The sequence below is a fragment of the Staurois parvus genome, unplaced genomic scaffold (genome assembly GCF_062004578.1).
Source record: "Staurois parvus isolate SC_StPar_1 unplaced genomic scaffold, SC_StPar_1.0 ptg000070l, whole genome shotgun sequence".
NCBI classification, from domain to species: domain Eukaryota; kingdom Metazoa; phylum Chordata; class Amphibia; order Anura; family Ranidae; genus Staurois; species Staurois parvus.
This window is the reverse complement of record NW_028317866.1, coordinates 5,625,056-5,642,769: the sequence shown is the minus strand read 5'-3', so window position 1 is coordinate 5,642,769 and position 17,714 is coordinate 5,625,056. Positions and strand designations below refer to the sequence as shown.

The 17,714-nt window shown below is 43.3% G+C and overlaps 1 protein-coding gene across 1 annotated transcript in view; it reads left to right on the top strand.

The window, feature by feature from the left end:
• CCDC85A (coiled-coil domain containing 85A) overlaps positions 1-17,714 on the top strand; it is a 359,555-nt gene that overhangs the window by 144,650 nt on the left and 197,191 nt on the right. The window lies entirely within an intron of this gene.

The window sequence follows — 17,714 nt, the reverse complement described above, 5'->3', positions numbered from 1 at the left end:
TTCTGGGGTCCCCTGCTTTCCCTCTGGGCTCCACCCCTCCGCCGAGTCCACCCATAACAAGCCACTTTCTATGGGGGCACTCATGTGTGCTCGCTCCTGAGGCCTGCTCAGTGTGTCCACAAGACAGATGGGGCTTGGCACCATCCCTGCTCCTTGTCACTGGATCTGATTGACAGCAGCCAATGGCTCCTGCTGCTGTATCTAAGCCAATGAGGAATGAGAGAGCTGAGAGAGCCTTGACTGTCGTGCACATCGCTGGATCGATATTGGCTTCAAGTATGTATTTAGGGTGGGCTGTAGGGGAAGCTTCATGCAGTAAGGTAAAAAAAACCTTCTGCTTTTACAATCACTTTAAAGCATCCCCCAGTTACTTAACCCCAGTTGCTTAAAGGAATTGTCTATTTATTATCTCTCCACTGAGAGTGTATTAAAAGACACACCCTTGCTGAATGGTATATATATATATATATATATTTTTTTTTTTTTTTTTTTTTTGGTACACGTCTTCCATGGCAGTGCCAAGTTATCCATGCCCTTTTTTCACAAAAAGCTTGCACATTGGTAAGGCCAGAAAAATTAAATTCGGATGCTATGGTTGGGCTTTGCAAATTTTTTTGCAACTGTTCCTCAATTATCCAGCAAACTAAACAGCTCGGTGCGCTCATCACTATTCACAAGGTATTTTGTTTTAAATGTGATGATTGGGTTAGACAACTATGCTTCACATAGATGGGCTTTGAAAATAGACATAAAATTGTGGTCTGAAAACAATAGATACTTTGCGCTAGAGTTTCTTTCTATGTTTGAAGACACCTTGCAGTTATCTAGCAGTACAATGGGAGATGGTGTTGGAACTTGCCTCAATGATAATAATGTGTGAAATGAGTTTGTTTTGTTTCTTTACATTTTCACCCAGCTGGGCAGAGAACAATATTATACTCGGCGTGGTTTTTTTTCCCTCTCTACAGCCTTTTCAACAAATTGAAGTCACGCACACAATCTTGAAAAATTGCTATAATTTTCTGTCTGCATTAACATCTATTTTCCTGTTGAGAATTGATGTAATATAAAGAACCGTGAATTTTAACTTCACCTGGGAAAAAATACAATATATTGACACAAGCCCAGAGAAGCAGCTTTCAAAACATTTGTTTGCAAGCAAGCAGTACAACAGTTTACTTACAGCACTGGTGTGTATTAAAATAGCATAAATATAGAAAGAAAGATTTTGTACTTCTTATGAAAGCGTGTACATGTTTTCAAAGATAGTGAAAACTGAGACAAGAAAAAGCACAAGTTGGATTTCTTTGATAAGGCGATGCGAGAAGCAGTAAATTCAGTTAAAGTAGAAATAAAGGCAGAACTTTTTTATTTCATTATAGATAGAAAAAGGGAAGGTATTTACCTTCACTTGCTGTCCCATAGCTAAAACAGGAAGTGAGAGGAAATTCCTGCAAATTAAGGGAATCCCTTGGAGAACCTCAGGTCACCAGAGCTAGTGTCCTCAGTGGAAGATTTCCCCTCTATTACTTTTCTGGGGACAACCCAAAATTTGGGATTTTCATTTACTTTCATTTTCAATAATAATGATAAACAGGACAAATAGAGAGTGTGAATCTTCCTAACAGGGACACAGACAGCAATAAAAACCTAATTGGTGTTCTAATCCACCTCCACTCTGTCCAAAGCTAAAAAACATTTTGCCTTTAGTTATACTTTAAAGTGAGCCTGTACTGCGCCCATAGTAGGCTTTTTGTATTTACTCTGCCTATGCCCATATTACACCCTGATCTGCTGCTACAAGCTCATAAAAAAGCTGGTACTTCTGCATATGGGGGAACACATGACATGCTCAAACCAGTGATTGAATCCTGAATTGCCAATTACTGGGCCCAAATGCTGTCACATGAGTCAAGAGGGAATGTTCATATCCATGTGTAAGTTTTAACTTTCTCTGTGGCACACATGTACAGTGACCGGTGGCACACATGTACAGTGGGAAGAGAAGAGAGACAGCAGCACCACTCTAACTGTAGTTAAAATCAGGCAGATTTAATGATAATATTGCACTCACATAGATAGGTAACAGGTAGGCATGTCAAGGGATGGAGGTCCAGTGGGAGCATCAGGTCCTTTGGCCACGCTCTGGGTGTATTCCCACCACTCCGGTGATGTCCAGGGCTCATGGAGTAGCAGAGGAGCACAGGGAGGCTTGCAGGGATGATGTCACTGCATGGACCGGGATTCCAAGATCTGCCATCTTGGAAACTTGGTCCATGCGGTGACATCATCCCTGGGAGCCTCCCTGAGCCCCTCTGTTACTTACAAATCCCTGGACACCACCTGAGCGGTGGGGAAACACCCAGAGCACGGCCAAAGGACCTGATGCTTCCACTGGACCTCCATCACTTGACATGGCTACCTATTACCTATCTATGTGAGTGCAATTTTAACATTAATTCTGCCTGATTTTAACCATCTACACTGCTGTCTCTCTACCTGCATTAGGAGTATCTACAAGCTCGTATAGCCGGCTGTCTCCTCGGACACGCCCATACTACTACAAGCCCCCCACTACAGATGAACTTGGACACCACCTCTACATGGACCTTCTACTAACCCCCACTGCTGATGGTCCGTCCCCAAATGCACACAGGGTAAATGCGTTTTAGCGTTCCCTCCCCCCACTCACACATGTACAGTGACCTGCATTAATCTACCCCCCCATCCACTGCTAGACAGCAGATGTCAGCCCACATGCTAAAACTGCCCTTGTAGTGAGCCCTAAAATTCCCATTGGCTGAAAATGTATTTTTGTTTGTATATGACGAACATTAACTGGAACAATTAAAGTGTTATTATCAATGCAGAGTGTGAGACTTACTTTATATAGACTTTTGATACACATACTACAAAAATGTGAGCACCAGTGGGCCTGCAAATATAAGAAACCAGTGTATACTGTTTAAATAACCCAACAACCAGGGGCGGACTGACCATTTGGAAACTAGGGCCCGGGGTCAGTAGGGGGCCCATGAGATGCCCCTGGTACCTTTTTCATGGGCTTTTTGAGTTTGGGCAAGGACACAGGGGCCCCATGAGCCCCTATTGCCCGGGGGCCCCATGAGTTGTCAGTCCGCCCCTGCCAACAACTTTACAGTTATGGTGCTGGTGGTCTTGCACACACTTGCAAGATATTGTGAATGTGGGTTGGTTCTTTTTTGAAAGCACAAAAATGTCCAAGATTGGCAGGAAAAAAGCAGGGACTTTGGAGGGGAGACCTTGCTGGTGGAGTCCAAAGTGATATAAGAAGCCAGCGGAAGGCCCACCAGACATTACCTCTAATGAAAATCAGTTTTTTAAGGAAAGATCCTTTTAAACATACATATCATCATAAGATGTTGTCAAGGCTCAACATAAGCACTGCTCTGACTCTTGTAGTAAATGCAAAGCCTAGTCTCATATCTCAGCCTTGAGATAAAAGTTGTAGCTTCACTCATGGCTTCCTGAAAAATATGTGATGCATGTAAAGTGATTTTCTTCATAAATATTCTCCATAAACTCCTTTTTCTCCTTTTAATACAAAGTCATTCTTTAAAGGATAACTCCACAGAGTATTTAGTGCCTGGAGTTGGGCTTTAATAAATCAAACAGAATCTCCATAAGTGAATACATGAATAAAAATGCACTCTAAATTTGAACTAAGTCCCACACTGAAGTCTGAAAAGTCCCCCAGCATACACGTGAACTTTAATATAATATATCATAACATTTCATAAGGAAAAAGATCATAAAAAATAAACATCAGCTCCAAAAATTATTGTGCTGTACAGTATATTCCACATGATCACTGTTTCCAATATATAGTTAATTGATATAGAAACCCCAAACAAAGATTATGAATAAGTTACTAAAATATTATTCCAAGGTCACCCACAATAGATAATCATACATCATAATTAAAAAGAGTAGAGAGAACAATGGAAATTAGAGCTGAAGAATTGCGTGACCCTAGGTAAGCAGAAGTGTTCCACTAACAAAATGAAAAGATGGGAAGATTGACAGACAGATAAGATATATGCTGAAATTCCTACATAAGCTTCACATGTCCAGTAAGACTGGAAAAATGGCCTTATCTATTACAGTTACATGAGGCAACAGTTCATTATGCACAAGATTCAAGGAACTCTGCACAATTATGAATAATGATGTTGACTTATAGTATATGTATTGAGTACAATAGATTACTTTTAGAGAATAAGGCATTTTAAGTTTGAAATTTGTGAATATAATTTTGAAGACCAATATAAAAGGTCTGTCATGTTTAACCTACTTTGATGCTACATCACGTTCATAAAACATGATTGTCCAAATAGCTAGAGGCAAGTTAATACTGTCAACCTTCATTCTGCAGGGTAGGTGAAGAGGATATTATAATGACAAAAAAATGTTTTATAGACAATATATGACCTTGGATACTGGTTAGTATTTCAATGTTAGTTTAATCATATCTGCAATATGAGCAACATTAATGATTGCAATGTATGGTGATTATGTATATATAGTCTTAATTTATTAGAGTGAAGATAAAAAAAATAAAAATAGGTTAAATTAACTATTAGTTATGAATATTTTGTATTTTAATTTTAAGTTACTAGGTGGGGCTTTGGGCTCCTTTCAGCATGTTTTTCAGACTATCTTCTAGTTTTTCAGGAAAATGCATTTTGCTTATAGGGCTCTCCTGCTCAAGTTCCTTTTCAAGAACTGCTCAATTCAATCAGAAATAAAGAAATCCTGAGGGTAAATTTCTTCTACTGTGCCCTTTTCTAGTGTACCTGGAGTTGGGTGTGATGGTTGCTTTCTGGCCTCCCAGAGGAGGAGTTTCTAATTCCGATAGGCAACGGTAACTGTGCCAGGAGCGCACAGGGCATGCGCTCTATGCACAGATTTGTTTACTTTGGGTACAAAAATATGCCTCTCAGCATCAAGGCCCACCTGCAAGAGGCTGCATATTTGTATACTCTCGGCGCTAACAGGTATAAGCTCCTGTCATGGATTTTTTTTTTCTATAGATTTCTCTTCACTTTCTGTCCAATAAATAAATAACCCAAAAAAAACCAAAACAACCAGACTTAGTCTGCCAACTCCATATTATACATAGTGCTAAAAAAATACACCTTCATTATAAGCACAATAAAAACATGAGCATTTATATTTTGGCCAAGAGTGCAAAAAACATACTGGTACCGATGAATGCCACTAAACATCCAGTATAATAAATAGTGTATTGAATGTAGTGTAATTTCCGCAAGAGTTTACATAAAAGTGGACAATAAGTTCAACCAGCTCTCATAGGGTCTGGCCCATACATGTGGATGGACTATGCAATTCATACACTCTTGACTGTGTAAAAAGAAGACTCCACTTAATCAGTGATAATCATCAAACGTATGGAAGTTTGTAAATGGTCTGAAGTCATCCATAATCCCTGGCCAGTTTATTTACATCCAGGATCCCTAGATCCCCTTAAATAGACAGCATCTGAGATATGTAGCACTACCACTGCAAAAAGGCAGATCCTCAGTCAACTTCTGCTTGTAAACAGGCTAGCCAGAAATTTGTCATTTAGTGATGGTAACACTACATCGGCACTGCCATTTCTAAACAACAGATTCCATCACTGGTTTGGTCAATGATGTCATCCAGGATCCCCTTTTTACTTATTCTTTACAAACCGTAAGAAGTAAATCAGGGGTGTCAAAACAGCTCATAGGTCGTATGTGGCCCAAGATGGGTATGGATGTGGCCCAACACAAAATTGTAAACTTACTTATATGTTGATTTTTTTCTGGAATTTTTTGTAAATATGCATGTACACTTAGTGAACACATGTGGTTGAAGAAACATTTGACAGTGTCTCCTTACTGAACTTTTATCACTTTTATCTTACCAAAGAAAAATATCCCACTCTTAACAATCATGTCTTTTTCATGTCATCAGTTTTTAAGATATAAAATATATATAAAAAATGAAGTTTTATAACTCAGATGGGTACATTACTTATATCAGTGATCGTTAACTTGTGATCTGCTCGACTTTTCCTGCTCATCAGCTATTCTGATTGCTAATTTATTTTACATGCAGCCCAATATAATTCCTTTTCTTCTAATGTGGCCCAGGAAAGTCAAAATGTTGGACACCCCTTAAATAAAGAAAAAACAACACTGTGAAAAAAATCCTTTAATATCCCATGATGTAAATCGAGCATCACTTAAAGTCAGCCAGCAATATAACTCCAATGGCAATCCACCACCCAACAGTATTCACCCACCATTCGACGATCTTGCCCTGTCATAGTAACACCAAAAAATAACAGATTTATATACAAACCAGCTGTGGATGCTGGGAGAACATATTTGGTCAATGACATTACCCAGGATCACCGGCCAGTTTGTTTTCAAACAAAAGCCACTTGGGGATCTGACATTTAGATCTGTTCATAGTCCTTCTACTGCTAAATGACAGATCCCCAAGGAGTTTTTTAACAGACAGAAGTCAACCTGGGATGTCAATAGTTTTATTCTATTACCTTTAAAGGGTAAACTTGTATTGCCCTGTAACCTCATGTGCAGCTCTAAAACATTCCCTAAACATGTTTCTTGAAGTCTTTGTGTATTTTCAGTGTTGCCCTTTAAGCCACATCAAAGATCCTCTCCCTGCTAAAGAGGGCTTATTTGCATTGATACATGTCCCCCATGGCAGTACCCAGCTACCCATCCACTTTTTTTTAAAAAAAAAGCTTGCAATCGTCCTTGAAAAGGGCCAGAAAAAATAACAAGATATGGCTCACATAGACTTCAAATGGGTTCCGCCATATGTTCAGGGTGCATGGACTTCCTGCTGGGTTTTCTTTCAAATAGTGAGGGTGAATATCACTAGTAGGGTTACACTAAAAACAACAAAAAAGTAATAATATTGACCCAAAACCATTAGGGTTTTCCTTTAGATCAATGGAAGGTAAGGGTAAACATGCTTATTTTTCACAAATTTTGAACCTTTATAATTGTTTTATTAGGAAATATTTATAAAACACTGTAAACCATTCATTGCAGGTGTATCATCCTGGTGCAAGCATTTTTAAATTAAGGTGATTGATCACCTGCAGTGAGTGTTTTGTGCACTGGTACAAATATGACCCTTAGTGTAAAAGCAATATCAGTGGGTGCATTCATAACACTCAGTGTGCAAGAGATGCATAGATGCATAGGAAAAGCCCAGATTTGTTTGGACATTTTGCATATACAGTATGTAGACTAAACTAGATAGGTCTGTCTCTTCTAGATGAAAAGAAAGAAGTGTGTTCTTTCTCTAAGCCATATAATACTTTTTGGAATTCGGTCTTTCCTCATTTTCTGGTCTGCTTATCAGAAAGTTATAAATGGAGCTGAGATTGTACCACCTGATGGTTGCAAGTAGTAAATATGAACTATTTATTTGTAAATACCTAATTAGCAAGCAATTACATTTTTAATAAATGTCTTTACTACAGAACATTGAATAACACCTCGGTCACATCAAGCCCAACTTTGAAATCATGCGATTTACAGTGAAGTCGCACGATTTCAAAGTCAGGTGAGATGCTGATTTCAGGTGCGATTTGCAAGATGTCTGACACAGATGTGTATGCAAATCGCACCAAAGGTAGTGCATGTACTACTTTAGAAATAGGTGCGGCTCCGACCAAGATGAAACTGTACCGATATGACAGCTCTAATTGAGGACAGTAGGGTCCCAAAATAGTAAAAAAAAAAAAATTTCTTGCCATTACTACGATAGACCAACCCAAAATAAATTCTTCTTTTCCTGACAATTGCAGTGATACTATATATGTGTGTGTTATTTGTTGTTTGTACCTGCAAAAAGGCCAAGAAACAACAACGTGCATTTTGCTTTTTTTTATCGTACCTAAAACAGACTAATACTAAATTAAAACATGCTTTTCTTTAATTCTACCAAAAACACACTAGCCTTGACCCCAACCTTTGCCCATGATTTTTGATTCTGACCATTACCTTTGACCCTAACCTTAACCCAAACGTTGACACTGACCTAGATCAAACCATAATCTAACTATTTTATCCTTGTTCATTTATTTTTTTACATATAATTTTATTTTTTTGTTTACAATCTTGTCTTTTAGCAAGGAGAAAAAGATACATTGTATCTTTTTATCCATTCAAGAGGGGGAACGACAAAGTTGCACAGGCTGTACAGTAACTTGTCGTCCATGCAGTACAAGACATTGAACTGTATGCACTGCATTTAAAATCTATCAGATTGCCAGACAGAAAAGCATAATAGGTCACTCCAGAAAACATGTCTCCATTGCTCTAGAGTCCAGTGGCGGTGTGCATTACACCACTGCATCTGACGTTTTGCATTGCACTTGGTGATGTAAGGCTTGATTGCAGCTGCTCGGCCATGGAAACCCATTCCACGAAGCTCTCTAGTTTGAAGTTTGGAGGTCTTTAGCTATTGACTATGCAAACAGTTGGCGACTTTTCTGCACTGTGCTCTTCAGCATGTGTTGACCTCCGTCTGTCATTTTACGTGGTCTACCACTTCCTGGCTGAGTTGCTGTTGTTCCCAGTTGCTTCCACTTTGTGCAGGTGAGTCCCGTTCCTCAACCCCAAACTGTTCCCACTAAGCTGGGAGCATGAAATTGTCCAAAATGTCTTGGTATGTTGATACCTTAAGAGTGCCCTACACTGGAACTAAGGGGCCAAGCCCAACCCCTGAAAATCAACCCCACACCATAATCCCCCATCCACCAAACTTTACACTTGGCACAATTCAGTCAGGCAAGTACCATTCCTCTGCCAACCTCCAAACCCATACACATCCATAAGATTGCCAGACAGAGAAGTGTGATTAGTCACTCCAGTGAACACATCCCCACTGCTCTAGAGTCCAGTGGCGGCATACTTTACGCCACTGCATCCGCTACTTTGCACTGCACTTGGTGGTGTAAGGCTTGGATGCAGCTGCTCAACCATGGAAACCCATTTCATGAAGCTCTCTATGCCTTTTGTTCTGCTAGTATGAATGCCACATGAAGTTTGGAGGTCTTTAGCTATTGACTCTGCAGACAGGTGGCGGCTTCTGCCCTGACCCTGCTTTGTCATTTTTCATGGCTGAGTTGCTGTTGTTCCCAGTTGCTTCTACTTTGTTATAATACTACTAACAGTTGACCGTGGAATATTTAGTAGCAAGGAAATTTCATGGATGAACTTATTGCACAGGTGGCAACATATCACAGTACCATGCTTGAATTCACTGAGCTCCTGAAAGGGACTCATTCTTTCACAAATGTTTGTAGGAGTCTGCATGCCTAGGTGCTTGATTTTATAAACATGTAGCCTTGAAGGTGATTGGAATACCTGAATCCTATGATTTGGAGGGGTGTCCCAATACTTTTGGCAATATAGTGTATGTTAAGTGGTATAGGTTGGCTTGGAATCTAAAGCAGATGAAAAAGTATACAATTATACATCCTAGCTAATTTAGATACCAATGGTACTACAGTGCCACTCATTTTTCCCCTTTCTGAACGCTCATGACATGAGAAACCAAAACTCTGCCTCAACCAAGATGGCCACCTCCACACAGAGACTGAGTGCAGAAGAGGGCATGGTAATTCCACAATGGGGAAAGACCAGATGCTGGTAGACCACCCGTAATACTGTGACTAACTAGTCTTTTGTCTTCTTTATTGGGCACAGTTTCAGTTTTCAGTCCTCTTTAAAGCTATTCTTAAGGGGTGATTGAATAGTTTTAACACCAGAAACATTTATATTCTATAACAGGATGACATCTGCACATCTCGATTCCTCATAAAATAGCATAAACTGTTTTACTGTGCTTTCAAAAAATAATGGACACTGACATACAGGTGCCATGGAGGAATGATGCTTTGCAGCTTTTTTTTACATTTATACATTTTTTGCATAGTTTTTAGCTTCGTGATAAGCAAGCCTTACATTTAATTATACAGCACTTGGAATTTGCTGTTCGTTTCCAATAGATCAAAGTAAGCCTATTAGTATTAACACTTGATTTCAAATTGAGAGCTGCCCCGTTCTATAATTATGCAGTAATATAGGTCACCCAGTTTATAACAATGCTTAGTAATTTTAGAAGCTCATTTTTCTACTGGGATTGGGTATTACAGCAAAATCTGCTAACAAAGTTAAATAGATTCTGTCTATTGGCTTCTTCTGTGTCAGTAAATATGTATAGGGGCTATATTTATAAAAGCACCAGATGCGCTTCAGATCCTTTTTGAACTCAGGTATCTTTGATGTTTAACATCCCCTAGGGCTTCAAATAAATTTAAATGTGTAACACACTGTGTTGGACACGAGGTGGCAATATAATATATCAATGTGTAATATTTTGCTTTTCATTGGCTCAGGGTAGTGCTTAAAACCCATCTCAGGCTTATAATTTTTTTTTAATTAATACACTTGCAAAGTTAAAAAATAATTAACGCCTGCTGCAATATTCACCCTATCTCCAGCACTGTCCTCTACAGACTCACCTCTCTGTGATCCAACACTGGTCCTTTTCCAGGTTAAAGTATGCCCAGTGTCATTGAACTGACTTCCTGTGAGCCCAGGGCATTAAGGACCTGCCTCCTGAGTGTATGTTATTCAACCACCCTGGGCTCATAGGATTATACTGCATGAAACAGCGCCTACTGTGAAGATTACATTCCCAGCCTCACTCTGTCTGGAAATTTTCCAGCTCATGGGACAACAGTCTTAGTACCAGTGTATTGGGAGCGATCATCACTGGGGAAGTTACACGCGCACACAATAACCACAACTACATGTTTTGATGGAAACACATACTATTCACTGCATCTACTGTTGCAGTTATGACCTTTAAAAAATCATTGTCAAGCCTATACAGGAATGTAACAGAGTTACAGTAGCATCTTCAAAGAGACAAAAGTCTTCATTTCCAGTTGTAACATTCAGAGATTCAGCTTAAAAATATAAACATCATTTTACCACAGAGAAGTTTTTCTCTACAATCATAAATAAGTCCCAATCTGCCATACAATCCATGTACTTGTGAAGCTCCCAAGTAGTTTTAGCGACACCATTTACCCCCTCAGGTGTTGTTCTCTCTCTCCTCATGTTATCCATACTGTTTGACTGACACCTCAGGGTGGAGAGCAAGCATGTTCATGTCAGGCTTTTCAGGGTTGGTGTGTCCAAACTTCTCTGGCCTTAAAGTCCTCCTTCCCTTCCTACAGCATGTTCTGACATGGGAAGAGAGAACAGGGCAGCTCAGTGGCTAAATGGTCAGCACTTCTGCCTGGCAGTACTAGGGTTGTTGGTTTGAATCCCAACCACAGCACCACTTGCCTGGAGTTTGCATGTTCTCCCTGTGCCTGCATGGGTTTCCTCCCACACTCAGAAGACAAGCTGGTAGGTTAATTGGATCCTGTCTAAAGTGGCCCTAGTATTTGTATGTATGAATGTGAGTTAGGGACCTCAGATTGTACACACCTTGAGGGTTAGGGACTGATGTAAATGTACAATATATATATATATATATATATGTAAAGCACTGCATAAATTGACAGCACTATACAAATACCTGAAATAAATAAGTCTCACAGCAATGTTTTGACATGGAAGAAGGGAAAAAAGCAGATAGCAACACTCTGCATGTTCTGACACTGGGGAAGGAAGAAAGGCTTTATGGCACTAATGTGTAGAGTGCTGGGCAGAGCCAGTAATGTAAGATCCCTTCCCACCGCTTCCTGGAATAAAGAAAAAGCCGTTCTTGGAGTAAACGTCAAAGGACTGCAACAAAGTATTTTCTAATTTTAACCCCATTTATTTTAATGTAATTGTCTATTTTGTAATATCCTTTCGGTAAAAATGTTACCTTCTCTTTATCAAAATGATATTTTAATATCTTTTAGATCTTAAAATATAATGTTTAGATATTTTAAGAACATTTAGAGATCTGAATCTCTAAATGTTATAATTAGAAATTTAAAAGAAGAAAAAAACCTTAATGACTCCTTGAAGAAAGCTGTCTTATCTTAAACTCTGCTTCAGTCCTGTTTTGTGCAGCAAAGATTGTCAGAGACATTTCTTTAGGTTAGATTTTGTGAATGGTGTGTGTTAGGGTTAAAACAGCTGGGGGCAGCTATCATTTGCATGTGAAGGGTTAACCTGGGTCAGTAACATCCGCTCTCAGTCTGCTGGCACTTAGATTGTTGTCTCACAAGTGGCTAATGCAGGCCATAGATGGGTCGAAAATCGGCCGATTCCTCGGCCGAAAATAAAATCGGCCGATTTTCGGATCGTTAGTGGGCTATTTGGTCGGCCGTTTTTCGGTATTTTGGCCGTTTATTTTTTTCTGTAAAGTTGGAAAAAAATCGGCCGATTTTGCCGATCGGCCGATTTTCGCGGCAATTAGTGGGCAAATCGGCCGATTTTTTGCCGATAAAAAATCTGCGCATGAGCAGTGACCTGCAAGAGGAAGACAAAAAGAAGAAAAAGAAGAAGAGGAAGAGGATGAAGAAGAAGAAGAAGAAGAGGAAGAAGAAGAGGATGAAGAAGAAGAAGAAGAGGATGAGGAAGAAGAAGAAGAAGAGGATGAGGAAGAAGAAGAAGAAGAGGATGAGGATGAAGAAGAACAAGAAGAAGAAGAGGATGAGGATGAGGATGAAGAAGAAGAGGATGAGGATGATGATGAAGAAGAGGATGAGGATGAAGAAGAAGAAGAGGATGAGGATGATGAAGAAGAAGAGGACGAGGATGAGGAAGAAGAAGAAGAAGAAGAGGATGAGGATGAAGAAGAAGAGGATGAGGATGAGGAAGAAGAAGAAGAAGAAGAGGAGGAGGAGGATGGGGATGAAGAAGAAGAAGAGGATGAGGATGAAGAAGAGGATGAGGATGAAGAAGAAGAAGAAGAGGATGAGGATGAAGAAGAAGAAGAAGAAGAAGAGGATGAGGATGAAGAAGAAGAAGAAGTAGGATGAAAATAAGAAGAATTCCAGTCCAGCAAAAAGTGTCTCTGCAGAGAGCTCCGCTATTTCTGACAGTTCTCTGACAGTTCTTTGACATTTACAGCGGTTGCAACAATGTATCTATTTGTTTCCGAATAAAAACATCTGTATCCTAAATGGAAACAAATAGATACAATGTTTCAACCGCTGTAAATGTGAAGGAACTGTCAGAGAACTGGCAGAAATAGCGGAGCTCTCTGCAGGGACACTTTTTGCCAGCTGTAGAAGGGATGAAAATCGGCCGATTTTTTTTACCATTGATGGTAACGTCGGGCGCTTGAACGACCGAATTTTCGTTTTTTAAAAGAAAAATCTGCCGTTTTTCTCCCCATCTATGGCCTGCATAAGTCTCTGGTCAGGGTGAGGTTGAAAATGCAAAACATCACAGGTAGAGATGAGCGAAGTATTCAAAAATTCGATTCGACTGATTCAGCGAATTCGTAGAAAAATTTCGATTCGAGTCGAATATATTCGCTGTGAATTTAACTTAAAAAAGGGTGTTTCTAGGCTTCAGAGAGACTTAATATTAGTGCTGAACACTGTACCTTTAATTTAAATGCCCTTGGAGTCTGCTGGGGAAGAGAAATAATACTGTCAGGCAGTATGACATGCAGATGAGTGCCGTCGATCTTAGAATCACCGCACACTTCACTCATTTGGGCAGTCACGGGGCCAAAACCAGAGTGTGGAGCCACAGTGTGGCGGTGGAGGCAGCAGCAATGGGAGGCCATACAGCACCCTATGACAAAAATGGAAACCACCAGCAGTGTGAGGAGACCTGAAAGTGGCACATGGCAGAGTGTGGCGATAGAGACAGCAGCAATGGGAGGCCGTACAGGGACCCATGACACACTCTGGACCTGGCAGCAGCATGAGGAGGCGGTACAGGGGCCCATGGCAGATTACGGGCCTGGCAGCAGCATGAGGAGTCGGTACGGGGGCCCATGGCAGATTACAGGCCTGGCAGCAGCAATGGGAGGCCGTACAGGGACCCATGACACAATCTGGACGTGGCAGCAGCATGGGGAGGCGGTACAGGGGCCCATGACAGATTACGGGCCTGGCAGCAGCATTTGGAGTCGGTACGGGGGCCCATGACACACTCTGGACCTGGCAGCAGCATGAGGAGGCGGTACAGGGGCGCATGACAGATTACGAGCCTGGCAGCAGCAACTTGGACAGGAGGACGTTCAGTTTCTGCACCGTCTGGTGCGTGCTCGCAAACTGTTGTCTCTTGGAAACGGATTCCAAGAAAGACTGCTGACGGAATCCGTGAAGAGGAGTAGCAGGAGAAGGAGCATCTGAACGAGCGGAATATGCCAACAAGCGACAACAGGGGCCCATGGCAGATTAGGGGCCTGGCAGCAGCTATGGGAGGCCCGTAATCTGCCAGCACCCTATGACAAAAAATGGAACCCACCAGCAGTGTGAGGAGACCTGAAAGTGGCACATGGCAGAGTGTGGCGATGGAGACAGCAGCAATGGGAGGCCGTACAGGGACCCATGAGAGACTCTGGACCTGGCAGCAGCATGAGGAGGCGGTATAGGGGCCCATGGCAGATTAGGGGCCTGGCAGCAGCTATGGGAGGCCCGTAATCTGCCAGCACCCTATGACAAAAAATGGAATACACCAGCAGTGTGAGGATACCTGAAAGTGGCACATGGCAGAGTGTGGCGATGGAGACAGCAGCAATGGGAGGCCGTACAGGGACCCATGAGAGACTCTGGACTTGGCAGCAGCATGAGGAGGCGGTATAGGGGCCCATGGCAGATTAGGGGCCTGGCAGCAGCTATGGGAGGCCCGTAATCTGCCAGCACCCTATGACAAAAAATGGAACACACCAGCAGTGTGAGGAGACCTGAAAGTGGCACATGTTTGGGGCATGATTCATGGCGGATTTAGTCAGTTGTGTCAGGAACTGGTGGTTTGAAATCCAGACTAATCCACGCCTGATTCATTTTCACAAACGTCAGTCTCTCCACACTTTGGGTGGACAGTCGTGTCCTCCGCGGAGTTGCAATACCTCCTGCCGCACTAAACACGCGCTCCGATGCCACGCTACTGGCCGGGCATGACAGCCTTTCAAGGGCAAATTCAGCTAGTTGGGGCCAAAGGTCAAGTTTCGTTGCCCAGTAGTCAAGGGGATTGTCTACCTCGGTTGGCAGGGTGCTGTCCAAGTAGGCCTAAGCCTGTTGTTTGAGGTCCTGCTCCAGGTCCACCTGATGCTGCTGCTGCTGCTGCTGCTGCTGCTGCTGCTGCTGCTGCGGCTGGTTAGTAGTTTCCTCACTGCGCTGGTGAAGAAAGCTACTCATCATCGACTGCAGACTGAGGCAGCCGCTGCTGGTGGAGCTGCCACTGCTCCTACCACCCCACCCCTCCCCTGCTGCCATGGCAGCGGAACGCGAGCGCACAGGGCCCACAGTGTCTGAGGATGGACGTTGGCGCAGACAGGCAGAGACCAGCTGACTACATAGGTGGTTTTTATAGTACGTTATTTTGGCCTCCCTCTCAGCAGGTGTGAAAAAGGCCACCATTTTTGAACGGTAGCGAGGGTCCAACAAGGTGGACAGCCAAAAGTCATCCCTCTGTCTGATGGTTATTATTCGGCTGTCGCTACGCAAGCAACCGAGCATGCTATGGGCCATTTGTGCCAAGGAATGCGAGGGACTCCCTGCCTCCATCTCCACAGCATACTGCCACGGTGCGTCTGGGTCCTCTGTCTCCTCCTCCTCCTCCTCTACCAGATGCTCCTGCTCCTCCACTCCTGTCCGCTGAGTGGAAAAACCACCCATTTCACTCAATAATTCCTGAGCACCAATGTCCTCCTCTACCTCCTCCTCTTCTTCCTGTCCTGCCCCCACAGGGGTCATGTGGCGTTGAGATCTGTGCGCCACGTCTACCGCACCCTGACCAGCCATTGTTAACAGCATTTGTTCCAGGACGTGCAACAGAGGAATGACGTCGTTCATCCCATAGTCCTGCCGACTCACGAATAGCGTGGCCTCCTCAAAGGGCCTGAGCAAGCGCAGGTGTCACACATGAGCTGCCAATGGCTGACATCTAAGTTACACAGGGAGTACCTTTATCCGCTTTTAACATCAGGAAATCGGTGATGGCCTTTCGCTGTTCGTAAAGGCGGTCTAACATATGTAGGGTTGAATTCCACCTTGTTGCAACGTCACAGCATGAGGAGTCGGTACGGGGGCCCATGGCAGATTACGTGCCTGGCAGCAGCAATGGGAGGCCCGTAATCTGCCAGCACCCTATGTCAAAAAATTCAACACACCAGCAGTGTGAGGAGACCTGAAAGTGGCACATGGCAGAGTGTGGCTATGGAGACAGCAGCAATGGGAGGCCGTACAGGGACCCATGACACACTCTGGACTTGGCAGCAGCATGAGGAGGCGGTATAGGGGCCCATGGCAGATTAGGGGCCTGGCAGCAGCAATGGGAGGCCCGTAATCTGCCAGCACCCTATGTCAAAAAATTCTACACACCAGCAGTGTGAGGAGACCTGAAAGTGGCACATGGCAGAGTGTGGCGATGGAGACAGCAGCAATGGGAGGCCGTACAGGGACCCATGACAGACTCTGGACCTGGCAGCAGCATGAGGAGGCGGTATATAGGGGCCTATGGCAGATTAGGGGCCTGGCAGCAGCTATGGGAGGCCCATAATCTGCCAGCACCCTATGTCAAAAAATTCTACACACCAGCAGTGTGTGAGGAGACCTGAAAGTGGCACATGGCAGAGTGTGGCGATGGAGACAGCAGCAATGGGAGGCCGTACAGGGACCCATGACAGACTCTGGACCTGGCAGCAGCATGAGGAAGCGGTATATAGGGGCCTATGGCAGATTAGGGGCCTGGCAGCAGCTATAGGAGGCCCATAATCTGCCAGCACCCTATGTCAAAAAATTCAACACACCAGCAGTGTGAGGAGACCTGAAAGTGGCACATGGCATGAGACACTGTGGACCTGGCAGCAGCATGAGGAGGCGGTATATAGGGGCCCATGGCAGATTAGGGGCCTGGCAGCAGCTATGGGAGGCCCATAATCTGCCAGCACCCTATGTCAAAAAATTCTACACACCAGCAGTGTGTGAGGAGACCTGAAAGTGGCACATGGCAGAGTGTGGCGATGGAGACAGCAGCAATGGGAGGCCGTACAGGGACCCATGACAGACTCTGGACCTGGCAGCAGCATGAGGAAGCGGTATATAGGGGCCTATGGCAGATTAGGGGCCTGGCAGCAGCTATAGGAGGCCCATAATCTGCCAGCACCCTATGTCAAAAAATTCAACACACCAGCAGTGTGAGGAGACCTGAAAGTGGCACATGGCATGAGACACTGTGGACCTGGCAGCAGCATGAGGAGGCGGTATATAGGGGCCCATGGCAGATTAGGGGCCTGGCAGCAGCTATGGGAGGCCCATAATCTGCCAGCACCCTATGTCAAAAAATTCTACACACCAGCAGTGTGTGAGGAGACCTGAAAGTGGCACATGGCAGAGTGTGGCGATGGAGACAGCAGCAATGGGAGGCCGTACAGGGACCCATGACAGACTCTGGACCTGGCAGCAGCATGAGGAGGCGGTATATAGGGGCCTATGGCAGATT